Here is an 11,575-nt window from a genome sequence, read left to right on the forward strand (position 1 = left end):
AGATGGCAGCTCTCCTCGCAGCATCTTTTTAAGTGGCATTACGCATTTGTGGTATAAGCATCCTTGGTGTGCTTTAACCAGTGGCTTCAGTTGTGGCCGGCGGGGGCCTCTGGGGGTGGGCCTTAGGCCCTGCGGTCTTCACCGCTTCGGTTTCCTCGTCCATCTCCTGATCCATACCCAGGCACATTCAGCCTTCCTCTGGCTCCTGGGGCCTCTGAAACAGTGACAGCTGCTTCTATGCACAGACCTCATTCTACACCAGCGTGGTTTCCAGGTCTGCCTCCACTGATGGACTTTCTTCCTCATTGTGGGTCATATTTTCCTTCTTTGCATATCTGGTAACTTTTGATTAGATGCAGACGTTGTTCACTTTCCCTGTTGAGTTCTGAGTATGTTTGTATTCCCATTAAATATCCCTGCACCTATCCTCTCCAGCCTTCTGAGCTTTGTGAGTGTGGACCAGCTCAGCCTTCACTCCTGTCCCATAGCTGACCACCCTGCCTGCTGTCCCTGGGCCACGAGGACATCCTGGGGCCAGGAGGAGTGTAAAGACTCCAAGCCCTGTTCCGCCAGCTTCTTTACGGAGTCCTTCCCAGCTCTGGGCGCTCCCGCCTGCCCCATCCTGGAGCTCTGGCTGTGGGCAGTCCCTCCTCTCTGCCCCTGCCCTGTGGACTCTGGTGTGTGGGCCTCCCTGGCTGCCAGCTTTGTCCCCCTCCACCCAGCTCCTCTCCCTGAGTGGCAGCCGGGAGGCTTCCTTTAGGTCTCACCCCATACGCTCCTCTCTCAGGGATCATGGCCCATGGTACCTGATGCCCAGTGTCTGAGAATCCTTGGATGTATTTTCAGCTGCTTCAGGGAAGACGGTAAACCCGGGCCCTGCACACACCTGCTGATGGTGAAGAGAGTGAGGCTCTGAGCTTGGCCTCCACCTGGCGTGAAAACACGTCACCTTCTGGCTTTGCAGCCAGTGCTTCCCATCTGAGTTTCGATCTGCTTTGTAGTTCTACATGTTCACAAGGAAATTCAGGGAGATACAAAATTCTTGCTACTGCCACCATCTTCCCATAATCCTCAAGGATTTATTTAGGTATTTATTTTATTTTGAGGCAGAGTCTTCATTTGTCATCCAGGCTGGGACTGCAGACTTGAGCTGTACTGGCCTCTAAAAGCGTTTTTAGCACAGGCAAATTGGAAGAAGGTTCAATGGTAAATGGGAAGAAGGTTCAATGCCCCACCCTTGGGCCTTGGCTGAGTGGGTCCCTGGAGGGTGTGGGTGGGATACGCGATGGCTGCCAATGGGCCACGGATGGCTGGCGTGGGCATGAGAGGAAGAGGGTGCAGAGGACTCTGGGCTCTTGCCTCAGGACTGGTGGTGGCGGTGGGGTGCTGGGGTGCACAACAGACTCTGGAAGGCCTGGGGAACCCATCCTGCCATGTCGCGTTTGAGCTTCCTAATGACATTCAGCAGAAACAGGGCTGAACACAGAGCACAGGGCTCGGGGTCGAGGTCAGGCACGGCTGACAGCCAGCAGGAGAGAAGCCTGCAGCCCAGAGGAAGGGTTTGCGCCTCCCTGAGGAGGGGCCTGGGGCCGGGAGCTGGAGTAAGTTCTAAACTGCAGCTTACTGCTCTGCCTCTTCCTGGGGCCACTGCCCTCAGTCCAGGACTGCTCCTGGCCCTTCTAGCCACCCACCTTGCACTCCCTGCACCAACACCTTGCCCCTGCCTCCTTCAGGGATGACCCCCAGCCCTCCCCTCCGCATCTGAGGCCTGCCTTCCCCAGCTGAAAACTGCAGTCAGGGCTCTTGAGGAGGGCCAGCTGCTCCAGCACCCAATCCCAGGCAGCTCTCCCCAGTGGGCACCTCCCCTGCCCTGGGCCACCCCATGGCTCCGGGGAGCCCTCCCCACCTCCCCTCCTATGGCCGCAGCAGTGCGCCTGGAAATGCTGTATACGTTCACGTCTCCGCTCTGTGCTCTCCTCCCACCCCAATAACGCGGCCCCCCAGTGCTGGAAGTCTCTGGAGGGCCCCAGCTCTTCTCAGTCTCCTCTCAGCAGCGGACCCAAGCCGTGGCTGGTGGCTGCTCCCCGAGGTCCGACTTCTGACTTATCCACGTGGTGTGCCACGGCTGGTGGAGGCTACCTGGGGTCCGACTCTTGACTTCTCCACGCGGACGGCCGCGGGGTCAGTCCCTGGGCCACCCCCTCTCCAGATGAGCTAACGACTCCCAACTCCTGTTCCACGCCGGCATCCCACAGCTCCGGCATCCCACAGCTCCAGCACCCCAGCTCACGACAGTGTGGGACGCGGAGGGTCCCCCGGCGCAGGGCGGCCCCGTCGGTCTCCTGACCACGCCCCCAGTGGCCCCGCCCCCTGCTCCGCCCCTGGTCCTCGCGCCCCGCGGGTCCCTCGGCCGAGTCCTGCCCCGACGCGCCTGCGCCCTCTGACCACGCCCATCCCCGCCCCTATCCCCGCCCTTTACCTCCCGGCCCCGCCCCCGCCCCGGCCGGCGGGTGGGAGCCGAGCCACACACCGCGCATGCTCTGAGCGCGGCGCCCCCGACGCGGCGCTCGGCTCAGCTCGGGCATTTCCGCCTCTTTGTTTTAAACTCCGGACGGGCTTTTTTCTCCTCCTCTTGGGGGGGACCCAGAGGGAGCGGCGCCCCTTCCCCCCTCCGGCGAGGACCCCGCGTGCGCCCCGCTCGGCCGCAGCCCCGAGACCGCAGGTCAGTCAGTCCTCCCCGCCTGGCCTGGGCCTGTGGCGCCCGCTCCTCAGGCTGCGGCCTCGGCCCGGTCCGGCCCGGAAGGCTCCGAACCCCGGGCCCGCTCTCTGGCGTCCCAGACGGCCTGGCCGGGGAAGCCCTTGGCAGGCCCCGGAGAGGGCTGGACCCCGGGAGGCCCGGCACCGCAGCCCGGGCAGGACCCCGGGAGGGCCGACACCCCAGCCCAGGAGGGACCCCGGGAGGGCCGACACCCCAGCCCGGGCGGGACCCCGGGAGGGCCGACACCCCAGCCCGGGCGGGACCCCGGGAGGCCCGGCACCGCAGCCCGGGCGGGACCCCGGGAGGGCCGACACCCCAGCCCGGGAGGGACCCCGGGAGGGCCGAGACCCCAGCCCGTGCAGGACCCCGGGAGGGCCGAGACCTCAGTCCAGGCAGGACCCATACGCCAGCCCAGGAGGGACCCCGGGAGGGCCGAGACCTCAGTCCAGGCAGGACCTAGGAAGGGCCAAGACCCCAGCCCAGGCAGGACCCAGAGAGGCCAAAACCCCAGCCCAGGCAAGACCCAGGAAGGGCAAGACCCCAGCCCCGGCAGGACCCAGGAAGGGCAAGACCCCAGCCCAGGCAGGACCCCGGGAGGGCCAAGATTCTAGCCCAGGCAGGACCCCAGGAGGGCAGGACCCCAGCCCAGTCAGCACCCCGGGAGGGCGGGGAACCCAGTCCAGGCAGGGGACGCAGGGAGGGCAAGACCCTAGCCCAGGCAGGACCTCAGGAGGGCTGGGTCCTCAGACAGCCAGCACCTGAGAAGAGTTGGGCCCTGGGACTGCACGGGACCCCCAGCGTGCCAGGACAGGTCATCCAGGAGGGTCTGACCCTGGGACAGGCTACCGAGAAGAGCTGGGACCCCAAGATGGGTCACCAAGGAGGGTCGAACCTGGCCACCTGGCAGGGACCAGGCAGGGCTAGGACCCTGGGAAAAATCATGGAGGAGGATCAGACCTAGGGACCAGGCAGAACCCAAAGAATGCCAGAACGCCAGAACAGGTATCCAAGGAAGGTCCCGCCTTAAAGTGGGCCACAGATGAGGGCCAGGACCCCACGACCGTCATTCCGGAGGACCTGACCCTGAAGCAGTCCTGTGAGCACTGCTCAGACCCTGAGACCACCCCATCTCCCCCGGAGGCTTGGACCCTGAGACAGCTTTATCTCCCCCACCCCGGACCCTGAGACCACTCCATCTCCCTGGGAGGTGGGCTCGGACCCTGAGACTGCCCCATCTCATCTGGGGGGGGCCAGGAGCCTGAGACAGCCCTGTCTCCCCTGGGGGCTGGGACCCTGAGACTGCCAGATCTCCCCTGGGAGGCTGGGACCCTGAGACAGCCCCATCTCTGGTGGGGGCTGGGATGCAGAGACAGCCTCATCTCCCCTCGAGGGCTGGTACCCTGAGACAGCCCCATCTCCCCCCTGGAGTCTGGGACCCTGAGACTGGACAGTGAGAGGGACTTGTGACATGGACAGGGTCCTAGATGACCAGGACCTCAGATGGGGTCACTTAGAGTTGGGACACTGGGTATGGATGGGGGAGGGGAGAAGGCTAGGCTTTCAAGGACGACCTGATGAGAGCTAGAACTTCCAGACAGGCCCTCAGAGGAGCTGGGACTCCTGAACAAGTCGCTGAAGAGCATGTAGACCCCAAGACTAGGTTGTAAGAAGTACAGGGACCCTGGGGTGGGATCCAGAGGTGTCCTGAATCTGCTTAGCCCACTCAGCTGAATGCACCTGCTGTGGAGGCCCAGGCATCTGGCATCCTGGTACCTGAGGCCCTTTCCATGAGACCCTGGCCAGCCCCACAGCCCCTGCACACAAGCTCCCTAGGCTGGGACCTGGGGCAGGTATGAGGCAGGGTACTCAGGGTTCCAGGAGCTCCCAGCCCACAGGCTCTACGCCTCAGGCTGGCACTGTGCCCTCCCCTCCTGTCAGCTCCTTGTCCAGGGCTGCTGTCCTTCCCTTGCCTTGGCCATGGTCCGTGTCCAGGACCTTCAATCCTCCTGCGCCTCTCCCCACCTCCAAGGTTACGTGAGTGCCCCCTTCCTCAGTGTAGAGGCGTTTTCAGTGTCTGGGAGACTCAAAGGAGGGTTGGATTTTAACTGGGATGTGGACTCCTGTTGGTCGAAGTCAGGAAAGTTGTAGCAGGCATGGCTGTTTCCCACCCCCTCTCCACTCCAGGAAGGGAAGGAATTGAAGCATCCTGGTCGGGGGGCATGGGGTGGGGGTCTTTATTTCTTTCAAACCTTTGAATCAGCCTTTTATCTAGAACTTGTGGGTGTTTTCCTTTAATTTGGAAGTGGTAATGAAAGCGTGGGGTGCAGTTTTTATACTGCGTGAGGTGTTCACAGTGAGTGGTCTGTGCTGTCCTTTGACTAGGGAAGGATTATCCAGTGAGATCGTGTCAGGGTGTTTCTCAAGGGTGGTCAGCCCAGGAGCCTGCTCCTAGAGGGTACGGCATGGCTGCTAGCGTGCAGCGCACGTTTCCCGAAAGAGTGAATGATGCATGAACGAATGAATGGAAGCTGGTAGATCCTCAGAGACATCCACTCAGATTAGGCGTGCACAGTTGTCTGGAAGCTGGGCAATAAGATGAGGTGTAACCCTAAAACTGTAGCTCTCTGGACTCCCAAGAGAAACACTGAATCAGATGGTTCGGGATTTCATCTTTGCCACAACTTCACTTCTTGGTTACTTAGAAGAAAACCACTTTAGGTTTTCAGCTTAACATTTGAGGGTACTGAATGTGAGCCAAATGTGTCCCTGCCTGGTCAGCCTAGACCTAGAAGCTTTTATTTGCCCAGTGTAACCGCCTGGGACCTTTTACTCAACACTTCCTTCTGATTTGCTCTTTTGACATATCCTTACTGTATTTAAAACTTAATTTGCTTTGTGAAATTGTGGAAGAGGCTGGTGAAGCTGAGTATTCAGGTTTGTTTGGCTCTGTGCTGTCTGGTTCCCAGGTTTTTAGAGGTGCGGCTGTCCTGAGTGGAGCAGATTACCCGAACCTGTGCCTTAAACTGACAGTCAGATAGCATCTTACTGTTTCTGTAGGTCAGGGCTCCAGGCGGGTCCTCTGGCTCAGGAGGCTTCCATCTGGGGCTGTGTCTCCTCTGGCTCAGGAGGCTCCCGTCTGGGGCTGTGTCTCCTCTGAAGGCTGGACTGGGAGTGTTTGCGCTCAGGCTGCGTCACATGACTGTGGGCTGGAGCCCTCAGTTCCTTTTTCTGTAGGGCAGCTCCGAGGGTGCCCACGCCAACCCAGAGAGGGACAGGAAGGACGTCCCAGACTGTGGAGTGACAATTCTATCACTTTTGCCAAATTCTCTTTGCCAGAAGTGAGTCGTTAGGCCCCTACGTGGTTGGGAGGGAACTCCAAACAGTGAGCATAGCGTAGGCAGGTGTGGTCACTGGAACCACCTAAAGCCTGCCCAGCGTAGTGGTGCTGTGAGCCTGGCATCTGCCAGGGCACTAGAGAGACAGCCCGTAAGTGAATCAGTGATGGCGTGTAGACTGATGTGTTGACGGGGGGTATGACCATCCAGCTGTCTCTTTAATTGCTGTGGGTTTCTCCAATGTCACTGTCATGATTGAGATACTTGGGATGTGTAAAGGAAGATAAATTACAGATAAAAAAGATTCTTAGGAATTAACTTGCAATTTGGAATATGAGTAGCAAGCCGTAAGACCCTGCAAATTAAATGACAGGGTGTGTGTCACTGATGTCAGATTCTAACAGCTTCAAGTGCAAGTGTTTTACTTGTCCTCAGAGTCCCCTCATTTTATTCCTGCCAGTGGTCTTGCTCCAGAAATTATCAATCGACTTCCGTTAAGTTTTTCTAAACCACTTTAAGTATATGTTGGAAATGTTTTTACCAGTCACTGTCAGCCTCGTGCCCGCAGTTATTTGTGACTTCATAACGGTGCTGTAGGAGACGTGAGACCCTGACTGTGTTGGACATTTGGCCCGTGTGAGAGCTTAGATCCAGGGTGCAGGCACCACTGCCAGCCAGAGCCTCTGCCCCCAGCCCACACCCTTCGCCCCACAGGGAGCTGGACCCATGCCTCCCACCAGTTCTGGGCTGCAGCCAGGGCTGTGAAGGGGACCTGCCCTGGACTCTGGAGACCTCAGCCTGCCCCTCCCACCACACCTCACTCTGCAGACTGTCAGCGGCTCCGCAGGGGCCCTTCACCGGGGGCTACAATTGTTTACTTGGGTGTTTTCATTTGGGTTATGAAGTGAGTCTTGTTTTGGTGTATATTGTTACTGTTTTTCTCTTTTTTTTTGAGACAGAGTTTTATTCTTGTTGCCCAGGCTGGAGTGCAGTGGTGCGATCTCAACTCACCACAACCTCCACCTCCCAGGTTTAAGAGATTCTCCTGCCTCGGCCTCCCAAATAGTTGGGATTACGGGCATGTATTACCACACCCAGCTAATTTTGTACTTTTTAGTAAAGACAGTGTTTCTCTGTGTTGGTCAGGCTGGTCTTGAACTCCCAATCTCAGGTGATCCACCCGCCCCAGCCTCCCAAAGTGCTGGGATGACAGGCATGAGCTGAGATAGCACCACTGCACTCCAGCCTGGACAACAAGAGCAAATGGCAGGGTTTGTTATTTTGTTTGCAGCCTTACAATTGAAGTTGAAATGTAATTTTTCTTTCTTTCTTTTTTTTTTTTTTGAGACAGAGTTTCACTCATGTTACCCAGGCTGGAGTGCAATGGCGCAATCTCGGCTCACCGCAACCTCCGCCTCCCGGGTTCAGGCAATTCTCCTGCCTCAGCCTCCTGAGTAGCTGGGATTACAGGCACGCACCACCATGCCCAGCTAATTTTTTGTATTTTTAGTAGAGACGGGGTTTCACCATGTTGACCAGGATGGTCTCGATCTCTTGACCTCGTGATCCACCCGCCTCAGCCTCCCAAAGTGCTGGGATTACAGGCTTGAGCCACCGCGCCAGCCCGAAATGTAATTTTTCTACAAAATTAGCCAGGCGTGGTGGTGGGCACCTGTAGTCCCACCTACTCGGGAGGCTGAGCCAGGAGAATTGCTTGAACCCAGGAGGTGGAGGTTGCAGTGAGCTGAGAGCACTACTGCCCTCCAGCATGGATGACAGAGCGAGACTTTGACTCAAAAAAAAAAACAGAAAAGAAAATGTAATTTTTCGTTTACCGTTGAAATACAGTGAAGTTTAGGGACAGTTTCCTGTTGTTGATCTATTTTTTATTCTAATATTTGCTGTTAATATTGCAAAATATGGCACAATTCATTGTGCTTTAAAAATTGAAATTATTTTTAATTTCCTACGTTGATAGTTTATCATTGAATTTTAAAAATGTGAGGCCTTAAGAAAAACGACAAAACTGTCTTTCCTGATCGGCCACGTTTCTCCCCCAGAACTGAGCTGTGCAAAAGCTAGAATGACAAAAAGCAGCAGTGAACATTGCCAGGGTGTGTTTTTGTAGAATTATCCCCTAAATGAAGCAAACCTCCCATTGATAGGAACTAATACTCTCTGGAAAATATAGTCCTTCAACCTATTGTTATGTTGACTTGCTTTTTTTAAAAGATAAACTCTAATTTTGTTGTTTTGTTTTGGGTTTTTTTGAGACGGAGTTTTGCTCTCGTTGCCCAGGCTGGAGTGCAATGGCATGATCTCGGCTCATGGCAACCTCTGCTTCCCGAGTTCAAGCAATTCTCCTGCCTCAGCCTCTGGAATAGCTGGAATTGCAGGTGCACGCCATCACGCTCAGCTAATTTTTTGTATTTTTAGTGGAGACAGGGTTTCACCATGTTGGCCAGGCTGTTCTTGATCTCCTGCCCTCAGGTGATCCGCCCACATCAGCCTCCAAAGTGTTGAGATTACAGGCATGAGCCACTGTGCCCGGCCAATAAACTCTAATATTTACGTACACTTAGAGAGTGGAGGTTAATTGAGGTTTTTTGGCTTGTTTATTTTTTTTTTCGCAAATTCATTGATACTTGCTGGGGTTTGATACATTAGCAGCAAATTCCAGACATTTAATAAGCAATAGATGCAAAGAGGACATCTGTCTGCAGGCCTCCCTGAAGCTCCCTCTAATCCATGGGTCCTGTGGGCCTCTGGGTGGGGGCTATGTGACCTCATGGATGCCGTGGGCCTCATGGGTGCTATGTGGCCTTGTGAGGCCTGTGTGGCCTTGTGGGGGTCGTAGGGCCTCATGGGGCTGTGTGGCCTCTGGGGGCCTATGGGCCTTATGGGGCTGTGTGGGCTCGTGGGTTCTGTGTGGTCTTGTGGGGGCCGTGTGCTTCGTGGGTCCTGTGTGGTCTCATGGGGGCTATGGGCCTGGTGGGTCCTGTTTGGTCTCATGGGGGCTGTGGGCCTGGTGGGTCCTCTGTGGTCTCATGGGGGCTGTGGGCCTGGTGGGTCCTGTGTGATCTCGTGGAGGCTGTGGGCCTGGTGGGTCCTGTGTGGTCTCATGGGGGCTGTGGGCCTGGTGGGTCCTGTGTGGGCTTGTGGGGGGCTGTGTGGGCTCATGGGGGTTGTGTGCCTCGTGGGTCCTGTGTGGATTCATGGGGAATGTGGGCCTGGCGGGGCTATGTTGGCTCATGGGGGCTGTGTAGGCCTCATGGATCCTGTGTGGCCTCGTGGGGGCTGTCGGCCTTGTGGCTACATCTCCTGTCTGGGTTTTGTGAGCTGTTACATCTCCAGGTTCTTGATTAGGGCCTGGCCCATATTAGGCGCTCAATAAACAGTCACCGAACGCTGATTCTCATGGATGCTGTGTGGAGCTGTTCTGAGCAGCGTGCATATTAACATGTTTGACTCCTGCTGCCGCCGAGGAATCAGACCAGCATGATCCTGGCACAGCAGAGGGTGCACAGGGCCGGCGTGGGTGAAATGTGAGGCCTCCAGGGCTCGCCTTTCAACTTTTTCAATTTTAAGTGACTTTAATTTCCTTTTTTACCCAAATTTTTATTAAGAAAAAAATCACAATAGAGAATAACGTAGAGAATTATACAGTGAGCATCTGCTGTGGTCCAAACGTCTGTGTCCCCCAGAATCCGTGGGGGGACCCTAATCCCCAAGGTGGTGATGTCGGGCGTGGGGCCCTCAGGAGGCTCTGCCTGGATGACCAGGGCTAGCCCCTTTCTATCACTGTGGACATGAGGGAAGGCGCTGCCTGTGAGGACTCGGACCCCACTGGCCCCCAAATCTGCCAGCATCTTGATTTTGGACTCCCAGCCTGCAGAACTGAGAATCGCGTTCTGTGGTTTGTCAGCTGCTTGGTGTAAGGTGCCTCAGTTGCAGCCACCTGAACAGACCAGGACGGCACCCTCTGCCACCCACACCCACTTGTGCTTCCTCTCCTCCTCTGAATACGTCCTGGCTCCTGACAGATGGGTCTTGTTGGGAAGGTTAGAGTCCCACCTGAGAGCAAGAACAAGGGGGGACCCCATGCTGCTGCACCCCACTGTGACCCTCAGATGGTGGCACATACTCCACGGTGGCAGCTGAACCCCAGGCCACTCTGTGTCTCCCCAGCTGTCTTGAGAATGTCTCCACCTTTTCCTCAGCCAGAATCAGCTGGGGCCTGGCCTTGTCCTGGAGGTCCTGGCCCTTCTGACCATTCCAGGCGAGATCCCCTGGAGCTGGAGGTCTTGGCTCTCTGTCCATGGACCCGGCTTGCGTCCTTTCCAACCGCTGGCTTCTGCCAGTCCAGCAGAGGCTTGGCCCTGAGCCTTCTGTCTCTGCAGGGACCCTTGTCATGAGCTCAGGCACACCTGGCACTCCCAATTCTGAGTTAGCTTATTTGGAACCTTAATTCCAGCTTCAAAAGTCCCTTTAGAGCAGTCTTTGGGTCAGGATGTGAATAACTGGAGGATGTCTGTATACACCAGAGTTCCAGATTCTCGGCACTGTTTCCAAATTCTGCCTGCTGCAGTCTGGCCTCTGGTGACTCCAAATTTATATCCTTCATAAATGCACGCTGCATTCACCCCTTCCCTTCCAAGGTTCCCAGGATCTTCTTGAGGATAGCATGAGCTCAGAGTCCTGAAGCCACCCCCAGGTGATGTGCTTAGCATGGGTGCAGCACCAGGGTGGACCTGGGCGCCGAGACGGCCACTTGCCAGTTCAGGCCCAGCTGCTCTGTTAAAACAGGGACATGGAGCGAGCCAGGACTCCCTGGGCCACAGCAGTTCCCATGCTGGAGGGGTGAGGGGGCAGACACTAGCGGCTCCTAATGAGGTTTCAGGCTGGAGGCCCTACTGGCCTTGGCCCTACCCTTGGAGCTGCCTCACGTTTGCTGGGTTGAGCATTGGCAATTGGGTAGCTCCTTCAGCTGCTCCCAGCCCTACAGAGGGGCGTCCCACAGCCTCTGGGCCTGTTTTTATTTTCTCCTGCTTCTGTGCAGATTGAGCAAGATAACTGGGCTTCCAGGCTATGACCCTGTAGACACGGTGAGTGTGAGAATCGGGTGCTGGGACCCCGTAGACACTGTGAGTGTGAGAATCGGATGTGGGTGCCGGGACTCTGAAGACACCGAGTGTGAGAATCGGGTGTGGGTGCTGGGACCCTGTAGACACCGAGTGTGAGAATCGGTGTGAGTGCTGGGACCCTGTAGGCCCTGTGAATGTGAGAATCGGGTGTGAGTGCTGGGACCTGTAGACACCGAGTGTGAGAATTGGGTGTGAGTGCTGGGACCCTGTAGGCCCTGTGAGTGTGAGAATCGGGTGTGAGTACTGGGACCCTGTAGACCCTGTGAATGTGAGAATCGGGTGTGAGTGTTGGGACCTGTAGACACCAAGTGTGAGAATCGGGTGTGAGTGCTGGGACC

General features: G+C 56.7%; 1 protein-coding gene across 3 annotated transcripts in view; it reads left to right on the forward strand.

The window, feature by feature from the left end:
* The first annotated feature begins 2,525 nt into the window (after window positions 1-2,525).
* The window catches only part of PCGF3 (polycomb group ring finger 3), a 72,283-nt gene continuing 63,233 nt past the window's right edge, over window positions 2,526-11,575 (forward strand). For all 3 annotated transcript variants that reach the window (XM_017538939.2, XM_037742158.1, XM_017538937.2), the window contains exon 1: window positions 2,526-2,722. The gene's annotated coding sequence lies outside the window, so the exon portion shown is untranslated. The remainder of the gene's footprint in view (window positions 2,723-11,575) is intronic.

This window comes from Cebus imitator, unplaced genomic scaffold (genome assembly GCF_001604975.1).
Source record: "Cebus imitator isolate Cc_AM_T3 unplaced genomic scaffold, Cebus_imitator-1.0 Scaffold117, whole genome shotgun sequence".
Lineage (NCBI taxonomy): Eukaryota > Metazoa > Chordata > Mammalia > Primates > Cebidae > Cebus > Cebus imitator.